This window comes from Colossoma macropomum, unplaced genomic scaffold (assembly GCF_904425465.1).
Source record: "Colossoma macropomum unplaced genomic scaffold, Colossoma_macropomum, whole genome shotgun sequence".
NCBI lineage: Eukaryota > Metazoa > Chordata > Actinopteri > Characiformes > Serrasalmidae > Colossoma > Colossoma macropomum.
The window spans coordinates 24896269-24908293 of NW_023494793.1; the positions used below are offsets into that span (position 1 = coordinate 24896269).

Below are 12025 nucleotides of genomic sequence, written 5' to 3' on the forward strand. Positions count from 1 at the left end.
GCTCATTGATCCTCGAGTTCTTGTAAATTTGAGTTTAATGAAAACAGCATGTTACTAAACACAGGCAGGGAGAGGGAGAGAAAGAAGCTGAAGGAGACTGAAAGATCTGAAGAAGCAGGTCTGATAAAGGTTAGTGTGTGCCAACTTAACCAAACAGCCACTTTTTATCAGTTTTCTGCTGTTGCTACTCTAAAAGTTCATGATGAACAGACATTTACAGGTCACCGAGTTCACACGCAATAGAGCACAAAGCATCAGCCTCACATGGTACCATGAGGTGCAGTGGATACATACACTACACATTAAAAGAGCCTCCTGGGGGAGCATGCCCCCAAACCTCCTTATTAAAGGCTTAGCCCCCCCATCCATAAATCTCTAGTGACCCCCTGTATACTGGATAAGATACTCATATGGATTCCATGACATTCATTCTGAATAAGAACTCCAATGTAGATTCTTGGGCTACAAAACTAAACAGGGTTTTCATTCTTCACAACTTCCACACTCGTACCTCACACTTACCTGGTTAATAGCTACAACTAACAGGACTGTTAAAGAAAGCGCTACCAATATACAAAACAAACTCCATCAAGCTCAGAACTGTGAGACAATCATACAATTACCTTCAACAAGACACCACTACACAGTGAGGAAAGGAGCTCCAAGAGTATAAATATGATAAAAGACCTCTTTGAAGATGGTAAACTATGAACTTTACACACTTTACAGAACAGATTTAAAATAAGCTCCTCTGATACTTATTTATATTTCCATCTTAGAAAAAACTTTTTTTGATACAAATATTGGTTTGAAATCTTCCTCTTTAGAGACTTTATTTGATTCTGAAAATCACAGAAAAATGAATCCAAATGATAAATGCAAATTAGAGACTGTCACTGTGTCACTTTTAAAACATCAGTTAAATGTGTTCAGAGTGACATCAGAGTCAGAGAGTAAATCATTAGATGAAAAATTAGAAATTAGATGAAAAATCCTGGAATCTAATATGGAACAATGTAAGATGTTCTACTCCCAGTATGAAGCTCAGATCTATTCAAGTGAATATATTACACCCAATACACTGTACTCCACAAAAATGAATTAAAATCTATATTGAAAAGCAGAAGGTTCACTTATCCATCTGGTCTTGTATGAAACACCTTTCTGGATGAGTGTTACTGAATATTTATTTATAATTATTAATGTTAATATATCACTAGCTTCTAAATGTGCTATTACTAAATGTGCATGTTTGTTTGTTGAGATGGATTATAAAGCTATAATAATCCCAAAGAAAACAATAAAATTTAATACAAAAAAGCAACAGCAATATAAAGAGAATCTTTACTCACAGAGCATCAGAGAGAGCAGACTGAGCTCCATACTGCCCCAGTAATGACTGACTGAACAATGACCTAAACACTTCCTCTTTACTCACAGACAAAGCACATGAGAGAGAGAGACAGAGAGAGAGAGAGAGAGAGAGAGAGAGAGAGTGAAAGAGAGAGACCCACAGGACCCACCACAATATCTTGCAGTGCAGGACTAAGTTTCAGTGCTGTGTGCAGGAGCGGGTGGGAAGCCAGCCCACTGCAGGCAGGAGCAGGCATGAAGAGAAATCCTGCAAATTAATGAATAGCCTAAATAAAGGAGAACGATCACTGAATCATATATACAAACAATATAAAAGGAAAACAGTAAAACAGTTTGAATGAAGTCATTCTAAAGAGTCACGAAGCTACAAATTACAGCTTAGCTTAGACCTGATTAACACAACATGGACAGTTTTGTTTTTCATGTCAGTGCCCATGTTAAGTGGTCATTGCTTTCACACAGATTACATGTGCAATCCCTCACTGTTGGTCATCTAAGATAAAATATTAACCCTTTAGCTTACATACTTTAATTAATGTGAGAGAAACTGTGTACTGACAACTTCACACGTCAATACTAAAACATATCTGGTCGTCCATATAACGACAGGATGCTCATTCATAACATCCTTCACAGCCATTTATGTGGTAAACTGGTACTAATTCTCACAAACAAATGGGGGCGACATACATTTAAAAACAATTTCTCCTGCTGTTCCTCCAAACTGGCTCTGCTACTTTATCGTAGTAGCCTGTAAGGCAGAGGTTCACAGGAACTAAGGGGTTAAAAGGATACATCTGTGCTTCCTTAGAATTCGCCCAAAAGAAGGCCGCATTTCAAGGCTCCTCTGCCTTCTTTTGAAATGGGATGGTGATCATGACGTTTGCAGCCGAGAAATGGAAACTTTGAAGGTCGCAGCCCTGTAAATGAGACCCAGCGAGCCCTTTTTCCTGGAGCTTTATAGCTTTTATCTCGATTTTAATTGTCCTCAAATCTGATTTTGGTAAAAGATCATTACATCACTTGTCTTTACGATTATTGAGATAATTTTGATACAAGAAGTCTTTGCTCAGTTTTTGACTAAATATCGGGGAGTTTTATTATAACAAGTTTAGCAAGTATAGCAAGTTCTGGAACCAGTAGAATTTCATGGTCATCAGCATCAAAGGAGGCACTGAGATGCAGGAGAACCAAGATAGATTGCCTGAGTCTGATTGTGAAGTTCTGTTTCAGTGTCATAATGTTGTTGTGTTCTGCCTTAATGTGTTTTGTCTGAATGCTACTAACTCAAATTCAAAAAAGTTGGGATAAAAACAGAAAGCAGTGATTTACAAATCTACTTTGGCCTGATTTTGAATGAACAGTACATTTTTTAAAAGTCCAAAAAGTCTGCCGACGTCTCTGGACTCAAGCTCATCTGAAATGGACTGATGCACAATACTGTTGTCTAACAAGGTAATTTTTCAGATTGTTTATTGAAATAATGAATGCTGTGTTCTCTGGGTCAAAGACTGTTGTTACTAGCATAAAGTTCTAACATCAGGGTCTGTCATGGTCGGGGGTGGTATTAGTGGGTGTCTTGCACATCTTTGAGGTGTGAATGAGAGCAGAAAGGTGCTAAAATAGGTAACACCTGAAGATACAAGTCTTCTGACCACAGAGGAAAGAACTGAGCGTGAGAACTGACTGCAGTGCAGAGTCCAGGGGAAAGTCCATTCCACCTCTCTGGGCCAAAGACACCAAAACAGTGAGGTCCTGCATTATGGATGTGCTTAGATTGGAAGATCAGTATTATTGTAAATATTTGAATAAAAGACTGTCTTGTAATAAATATGATGTTATAGCTTTACATAAAAGATGCAATGAGTGTGAATTAAAAACATCATTAGGTTTCAGTTCTTATTTGGTTGATGTTGTCACTACTGCAGTTTTACTAGAATAGAAATCAGACCACAAACACATCTCTAACTCCTTGGCGGATAAAGTGCACAAATATTTTACTCACAGACTACAGAAATATAATCAGTGAGATGTTCCCACAGTTTTGTATCTTTGTTAGATATATTTGTATGTATATACAATTTTGGAGACAGGAGGTTTTAGTCTGAGGCTTCTCAAATGTAATTGTCTTTGTTTCCCAAGACTTAGTCTGTTACCATGCTAACTGTATACAATACATATAACTCACATATAAATACATATCCCACATTAACAATATGGACTTTACACAGGATATGTCAGGGAAGTACTGTACACTGTTTAATACATCAATAAACATAAACAAGAAACTACTTGCAACTCATGCATTCCACCTGTACAAACTTGGGTTATAATAATTGTAACAGAAACGCTGTTGTCCCTTTGCGCCATCTACTGGACAGTGAAACAATGTGTTATTGTAGGAGATCCATGCAGGTTATTTTATAGTCTTTCTGTACAGCACAGCCAAACTAAACCCACTTCTCCCATCCAGAATGAAAAACATTCAACACAAGTGTTGTGAACAGATATCCATCCTTTCCCCTTTAGAATAAAAGTCCTGTATTTATTTTGTATTTACAATGCAGGAAAAAACAGATAAAGCTTTGAATAATACTTTTACCTCACACACATGAAGGCCTAGCAATTAGCATTAGCTTTAATGATCAGCATAGTAAGGAATTACTTTGCATATTTTGTCCCTAAAGTAATTTTATGCTTTCTGGTAAAATCTTCAGAGGATAATAGGTGTCCAACTGAGTTCCAATCTATCGTCATACCAATCATCTTTGAATATGGATTTTCTATAAATGGTAATAACTCTGTTGTTACACAATAAAGAATTGTGTTTGGTAAATATCATTTTTCCAACAGACATCTTTGCAGGAATTTTATACATTTTGTTTGGGATATGGTACTGTATAGGTTGAGGTTGGGAAATACAGTCTGTTAGCCACTTGACTCTAAGAGCTGCAAAATTCTATGGCTTCTTAATCCCCACCAACATGATCCCCAGCTAATTGTGATCTATGTAGGTAGTGAGTTCTGTTCTTGCATATGAATCTGAATAACATGGAGTTAGATGACTGTCTTTTAGTGAAATGAATAAAAAATGGCACGAGTAAGCCATCAGTTTCAGACAAAAGAATTCTACCAGGCATAGATAAAGCCATGAGCCAATGATTTAATGATTTCTGTACAGCTTATAAACTGGGAGTAACATTCAAATTATCTGTTGTGCAATTTTGTTATTAATAAACCAAGGAATTTTACCTCATCTTTGAGTGGGATATTGGCTATGCTACTAAGATCACTACTATGAACAGCCAGGAGTTCACATTTCCCAAAGTTTAGGGTCAGACTAGATGCTTTTGAGAAAAACAAAACAAAAAAAATGTAGTGAAATCATCTGGGCCTGGCGACTCTCCATTAGGCATCTGTGTAATAGCACAGCTCTGCCATGGTAAGTTCAGCAAGTTCCACTCTATTTTTGTGGTTCAGTCCTTCAACATATCCAGGAAAAGATCTGCCTCATAGACTTGTAGAATATCATTTCCAAAAAAGTTGTGATGCTGTGCAAAATGTAAATAAAAACAAAATGCAATAATGTGCAATCATCACCCTATATGTCATTAAAAACAATACAAAAACAACAAATCAAATGTTGAAACTGACCAATGTTATTGATTTTTGAGAAATATATGCCCACTTTGAATTTGATGCCAACAATACATTCCAAAAAACTTGGGATGGGGGTAACAAAAGGCTGGTAAAGTCATATAAAGCTATAAAAAAAAAACACCTGGTGGTTAATTGGCAAAGGGCAGCAACATGATTGGGTATTAAACAAGCATCCTAGACAGGCTGAGTCTTTCAGGAGTATAGATGAGGAGGAGTTCACCACTGCACAATAGTGCAACAATTCAAGAATAATGTTTCTCAACATAAAATAGCAAAGAACTTTTGTTTTTCATCATCTATGGTACATAATATCATTAAAAGATTCAGAGAGTCTGGAGAAATCTCTGTATGCAAGGGACAAGGCCAAAAAACAGTATTTGCTGGCCGTGATCTTTGGCCCCTCAAGTGGTACTACATTAAAAACAGACATGATTCTGTAGTGGAAATCACTGCATGGGCTCAGGAGCACTTCTAAAAACCACTGTCTGTGAAAACCGTTCATCGCTGTATCCACAAATGCAAGTTAAAACTCTAAAACGCAATGAAGAAACTGTACATAAACAGGATCTAGAAACGCTGCCATCTTCTCTGGGCCCGAGTACCTTTAAAATGGACTGAGGCGAAGTGAAAAAATGTGTCCTGTGGTCAGACGAACCAACAAATTATTTTTAGAAATCATGGACACTGTGTCCTCCGGGCTAAAGACCACTCAGCTTGTTATCAGCACATAGTTCAAAAGCCGGTATTCATGATGGTATGGGGTGCATTAGTGCACATGGCCTGGGTGACTTTCACATCTGTCAAGGCACCATTAATGCTGAATGATACATATATACATGTTTTGCCAACATATGCTGCCATCCAGACAACGTCTGTTTCAGGGAAGGCCTTGATTATTTCAGCAAGACAATGTCAAACCACATTCTGCATGTATTACAACAGCATAGCTCCATATTAAAAGAGTCCTGGTGCTAAACTGGCCTGCCTACAGTCCAGACTGGTCACCACTGATAAGATTTGGTGCATTATGAAATGAAAAAAACGACAGCAGACCTCAAACTGTCGATCAGCTGAAATCCTATTTAAAACAAGAATGGGAAAACATTTCACTTTCAGAACTACAGCAGTCGGTCTCCTCAGTTCCCAAATGCTTACAGAGTGTTGTTAAAAGAAGAGGTGATGAAACACAGTGGTAAACATTCCCCCGTCCCAACTTTTTTGGAACGTGTTATTGGCATCAAATTCAAAATAGGCATATAATTTTCAAAAAGCAATGAAATTTCTCAGTTTCAACATTTGATATGTGGTCTTTGTAGTATTTTCCTTTAAAAATATGTATTTTTAAATCATTGCATTCTATTTTTATTTACATTCGGCACAGCGTCCTAACTGTTTTGGAAATCATTCAGATAAATTTAACTATATAGATCATTTATTTTGAGCATAATATCTGCTTGATGTTTTCTTCTAAAATATTTTATTTTTTTGCCTTCTTGAATGTCAAATTTTCCTAACATTATATTTGAGCCATTCCCATTTATTCATAGGGAATAAGTGCCCTTGTAGCTTGACCAGGCTGATCATAGATAATGCTGATCTTTTCAATAAATCACTATGAATTTCCAGCAGAACATCCTATGCCGTCCTAAACAATCATTCAGACGTTAATTCAACTAAATTGCTTGTTATTAATCAGAAATCTAATCTACAGCATTGAGTCCTGTATTATTACTCCATGTGTATTGTTCTCCCTGGATTATTTTTGTGCCACATATATACAAAATGAAGTGATTTATAAAAATCAGAAATCAGTGAGTTAAATGAGTGGGTGCTAAACTGGGTAGGAACTCTGTCTTGCAACTCGTCTGGAACCACGTTAAAGTCACCTGCTACAATAACTTTATCTGTTAAGTATACACTCTTCCAACCATCAATCATAATACCTACATCAGAAATCAATCTTATAATTTTGGCCCTATTATTAAAATCATATAAATTTACCAAAAGGTAATTGCAGCAATGAAGAACAATGATAAACATAATCCAGTGGCCCCTTAGAAACAGTCTTTTGATCTATACTTTGCTATTGGGATTGGGAAAAAAAATCATACAACAGCCTATACCTTAAATGTGTTCACTAACTCAACACAGGATTAATAACCAGTAACCTTCCAGAATTTGAAACAACTAACAGACAAAGACTATTTTTAAGCCCCTTTAAACAAGCAAACAGTTATGGATAGAGCAAGTAATGTAGCATATGCTCGGCGTACAACACCATGCCTTTTTTGGTCAGGTCTAGCTACAAAAACAAAACAGACAAAAAAAAACTACATTTCAGTCCGTTACAAAACAGTGACAAGGAATGAAGACTGTGCTCTTTTTCAGTCAACCGTGTGGCAGCCGTCAGTGACTGCATAACCATCTCACAGATAAGCTTTCAGCCCTCTTTTCCTGGCTTCCTCCTCCTTTGGCCAGAAACAAGCGTGAGTTTCACTGTCCCCTTTACAGAAGTCTTCCCTGAAGCAGATTTTCATCTTGTTGCAAATCTCAGCAGTTTTGAACATCTTCCAAACTTAATCATGAACAGTTCTCACAGAAAGCCGTAAAATAATCTGCCTAGACTTGACGTCCCTCATCTTCTGTCCCAGGCTCTGCACTGAATCCACCATGTTTTGCAACTGCTCAGCTGAGAGGCGACTATCTTGGATACTGATCACTTCTTCTCTAATGTTTCCCCCTTTCTCTGGGACATCATTCAGCCGTACCAACCATGCCCACCTGTACCTTGCATGCTCCAGTCATAAATCACACAGTGCTGTATTCTCTGCTTCAGCCTGGCATATTTGCAACAACCGACTCCTTGGTTTTGAAGACCGCTTCAGTATTTTCCTTCAACTGCCAATCAAAAGCTTGGATATGATCATTCTGAATATGGAATTTATGTGAGACTCTGAATGGTGCTGAAGAGGACAAAAGACTTCAGTCACTTCAGGTTCAAGCTTATCATGCTTATCTGGTCGTGAGACGTGACTCAGTTCCTGGGGCACTTCTTTTTCAGCTTGTTGGTCCATCCAATTGATATCCTCTTCATCACATGCTTGTTTTATAGCAGCTAATGAGTAGCCATGATCTTTGCTAGCTGCATCCATAATTCATTCATGTTAAAAAAGAAAAAAGTCATTCTTGTTGTAAAGACTGTGCCCAATGGCAATAGTACATTTTCATTTCATTTGGCTTTATTTATTGTTTTTTTTTGGGGTCCAATCTCAGAGCCTCAGTCCAATCTCAGAGCCTGCAAAAAAGTTTGACTGCTCGCTCCGCCATCTTGGCACGCCACCACCCCAGTGTCCGAAAGCAAGTTATTCAGGCTTGAGGCAATTGAGGATAGCAGCAGTTGCTAAGCAATGATTGGAGGGCTGAGAAAATAATAATGTGATTAAGAATGAGACTTTTTAAAATAAGATGATGTCATTTTGATGTGACGAGCTGAATGTTTGATGGACGTAGCAACAATAGCTAAGGTCAACGGGATGTCAGAATTTTACAAATGATCAATCGAACGAAACAACATGAACAAGCAGTTCATTTGAACTGATAAGAGACCACCATGAAGTCATAACTCTTGTATTACTTAAAACAGTGGGGGCAGTAGTTGGGAAAATGGTATTATAATGGTATTGACTGTCACTTCATTGTCTGCCAGTTATGGTTTGTTGAGCTGCTAACAATAGGCTGCCGTGGTAAGCTTTGCTGCAGCACGCTCTGTTTTAAAACATCATAGACTGGGAGCAAGTTTCACATTCCTGAGCGTGTGCCAGCATTTACCATTTGATGGTCTGTGTGCCTTATCCCATCTGGCTCACAGGCAAATCTGCCCTGTGTGTTGTATCCCATCAAACGATGCACACAAAGCGGTGCATCGTGCATAGAATGGCGTCGTTCTTTTAAACTGAAAATGACGAGCCCCATTTGTGCCTTTTAGAGGCTGCTGGAAGACAAAAATACCAACCAGTTACACAGGAGTACCCATACTTGTTGCAGAATGTTTCCGCATAGTGAGCTATGCTTTGTTTCTGGCTTTCAGCACATATGTGTGAAGCCTTAAGGTGGGGATGTAGCTCAGTGGTAGAGTGCATGCTTTGCATATATGAGGTCCAGGGTTCAATCCCCTGTACCTCTATTCTCATGGGCTCCATGCTGAAGCTTTACAAGCTCCTTTTTTTAAGTTATGCCCTTTACATATAACTAGCCCACACTGGCTGCACTCGCAACACAGTTGCAGATGAAAGTTGTAAGTCTGGCAACTCACAACATTTCTTTTGGAGGAGACACAGAATGCGTTTGCTGGGCTCACGTGTTCAAGTTGCTGGCAAGTTGAGTGCCATGACCGTAAGCCGGGGGTATTCGCTGTTGTGCGCCAAGGGCCAGTGTGACTGTCAGTTCTTACTCCAAACAAGCTGGAATACACCTGAATAACCACTTGTTTAATCGGCTGGCCTCAGTCTTCAAACTGATGATCGGGGTGATCTCCCGCTTTGTTGAACTAAAAACCTGCAGCCATACTGGCCCTTTGTGGATGAGATTGAACACCCCTGCTGTAAGCCGAATGTTAAAAAATGACTGTGCAAAGTTTGCCTAGACCACAGGCTGGCAACATGCGGTTCTTATACTGCCCTGTTGTGGTACCACAGCAGAATTAGATTTTCATGTAAAAATAAAATAATCCTACTAGAACCTAATAACATAACTACTAGACTCAATAACTGCCGCATAATCCCCGACTATTCCACTGATAAGGAGACTACAGGCAGTTTTAATAGGTACTATGTGATACCTTATTTGGTCCAGATCTAGATGCGAAAGGGAGCTGGTCGATAAAAAGATTAGACTGAGATGTGAATTTAAAGGAGTTTGTTGAAGACAGATCAGCTTTAAAAAACGATAGGAAAAGAATAAATTATACAAGGTCAATACCAAATATGTATTGTCCATACAATGTAATTCCAAACTCAACCAACCATGCCTTTATGGACCTTATGGCGTTCTGCACTGGGGCTCAGTCATGCTGGAACAGAAAAGGCTCTTCCCCAAACTGTTCCCACGAAAGTTGGAAGCATATAATTGTCCAAAATATCTTGATCTGCTGAATCACTAAATTTTCCCTTCACTAGAACTAAGGGCCCTAGGCCAACCCCTGAAAAACAACCCCATAGCATTATCCTTTGTCTACCAAACTTTACAGTTGGCACAATGAAGTCAGGCAGGTAATGTTCTACAGAAATTTCATAAACTGACTTGTGGCAGAGGTGACATCCTATGACAATGGCATGTTTAAAGTCACTGAGCTCACCAGTATGACCTATTCTACAGCCACTGTTTGTCTATTGAGACTGCAAAGCTATGTGCTTCATTTTATCCTCCTGATAGCAATGGGTGGGGCTGAAACACTTAATAATTAGGAGGGGTGTCCCACAAAAGGTATACAGAGCACTGTAACTGTGGAGTAGGTCACCATTAGCCACTAGTTTCACCCCAGCAGTGACCAGCACAAATACCCACACAATAAACTCACTTTCCAAAGCAAAACAACACAACAAACACATGTACACAACTTAAACGTACAACAACCAACACTAAACAACACTAGTCCCTTTGACAGAGGGCACACACATACCATCTTTTTTTTTTTGCATGTGGCCGTCTATATAGCCACCTCCAGAGTCTCTTGGAGCCAGCACCAGCCAGTAGCTATATATCCTCCTATGTGTCAGTTCAAAGCAAATTAGTGAGATGTTCACAGTATATCACAAAAGCTTTATGAGTCACAAGATTTTCCTACTTCTGCCAATAAGCTAATCCTATTTTCCTACTTCTGCCAATAAGCTAATCCTATATTTTGTTCTCCTTTGAAATAAATTGGAATGTGACTTCTTTGCATAGGTATATATGGCTAAATAAATATGAAAGAGTATGGGTAATATTTAAAAAAGCACAGCCAGAATGGGCTTCCAGGGATATGTTTAAGCCCAATTCTCAACAGCCATGGAAATAAAACTTCTCTCAAACGGGTTGACAGATGAAGATAATAATAATAATAATAATAATACATTAACTGAGGATTGCAACATACTGCTAAGTTGATATGTATTTATGTAGCTAGCTAAGTGTTAGTTAGCTAAGATAGTAAATAACAGGGAATTAATGGGAACTGCACTAATTTTACAAAACCTTTGCATAGTTCAATCGTCAAGACATTAACAAAGTCATTTAAAGAGGTTTGGTTTGAAATGATTCACTGTACAGAAACTGATTGACTTGGATTTCTTTACAGTGGTGGTGATAGGAACCAGGAGCCTACACGAGTCTGTAAATGTAACAGTGATGATGGTAAAATAGATGCAAATCTGGAAAAAACATGAGTTTTATTGAGGACTCTTGCCTCTCAACGCCCTGCATCTCTCTGCCATGAGCGTATTGTTAAAAATATGTTTTGAGCCAAAAGATTGTCACAACACTATTGTAAAACAATGTCATAGACACCAGCAGCATAAACATCACTGTTTCCTCTATTAACTTTCTGTGAGGAAGTTTAGGCAATAAACGCTTTGAGTGTTTGGTTCCTGTCAGCACTGCTGTGAATATTCCTGATTCGTAAAGTTTCTCTACAACAGAGCATTTCACAGCAAAACACCCTGGATGACACTGTTTACATCTCAATGACTGAACTATGCAGAGGTTCAGTCAGTGAAATTCCTCCTTTAAGCTGAACTAAAAACAGGGAATCAGTCAAAGCTGTTTCAGAATTGATGTGCTTCAATTTCAATGGACAGTTCCCCTTATAAAGAGATATGTTGGGGTTGCAGAAAGGTGCTTTTTATAAAACTTTTATTAAACACAATATAATCTCAAAAACTTTAAAAAATAAAAATAATATTAATAATAACGATTTCTTCTCGTGTCTCCATCCCTGTCTCAGAACTACGTTATC

General features: G+C 38.3%; 1 non-coding gene across 1 annotated transcript; it reads left to right on the plus strand.

Annotated features, from left to right (window-relative positions):
* The first annotated feature begins 9145 nt into the window (after nt 1-9145).
* Nucleotides 9146-9217, plus strand: trnaa-ugc. Its single transcript has one exon. It is a non-coding gene; the product is annotated as a tRNA-Ala (tRNA).
* Nucleotides 9218-12025: the final 2808 nt, after the last annotated feature.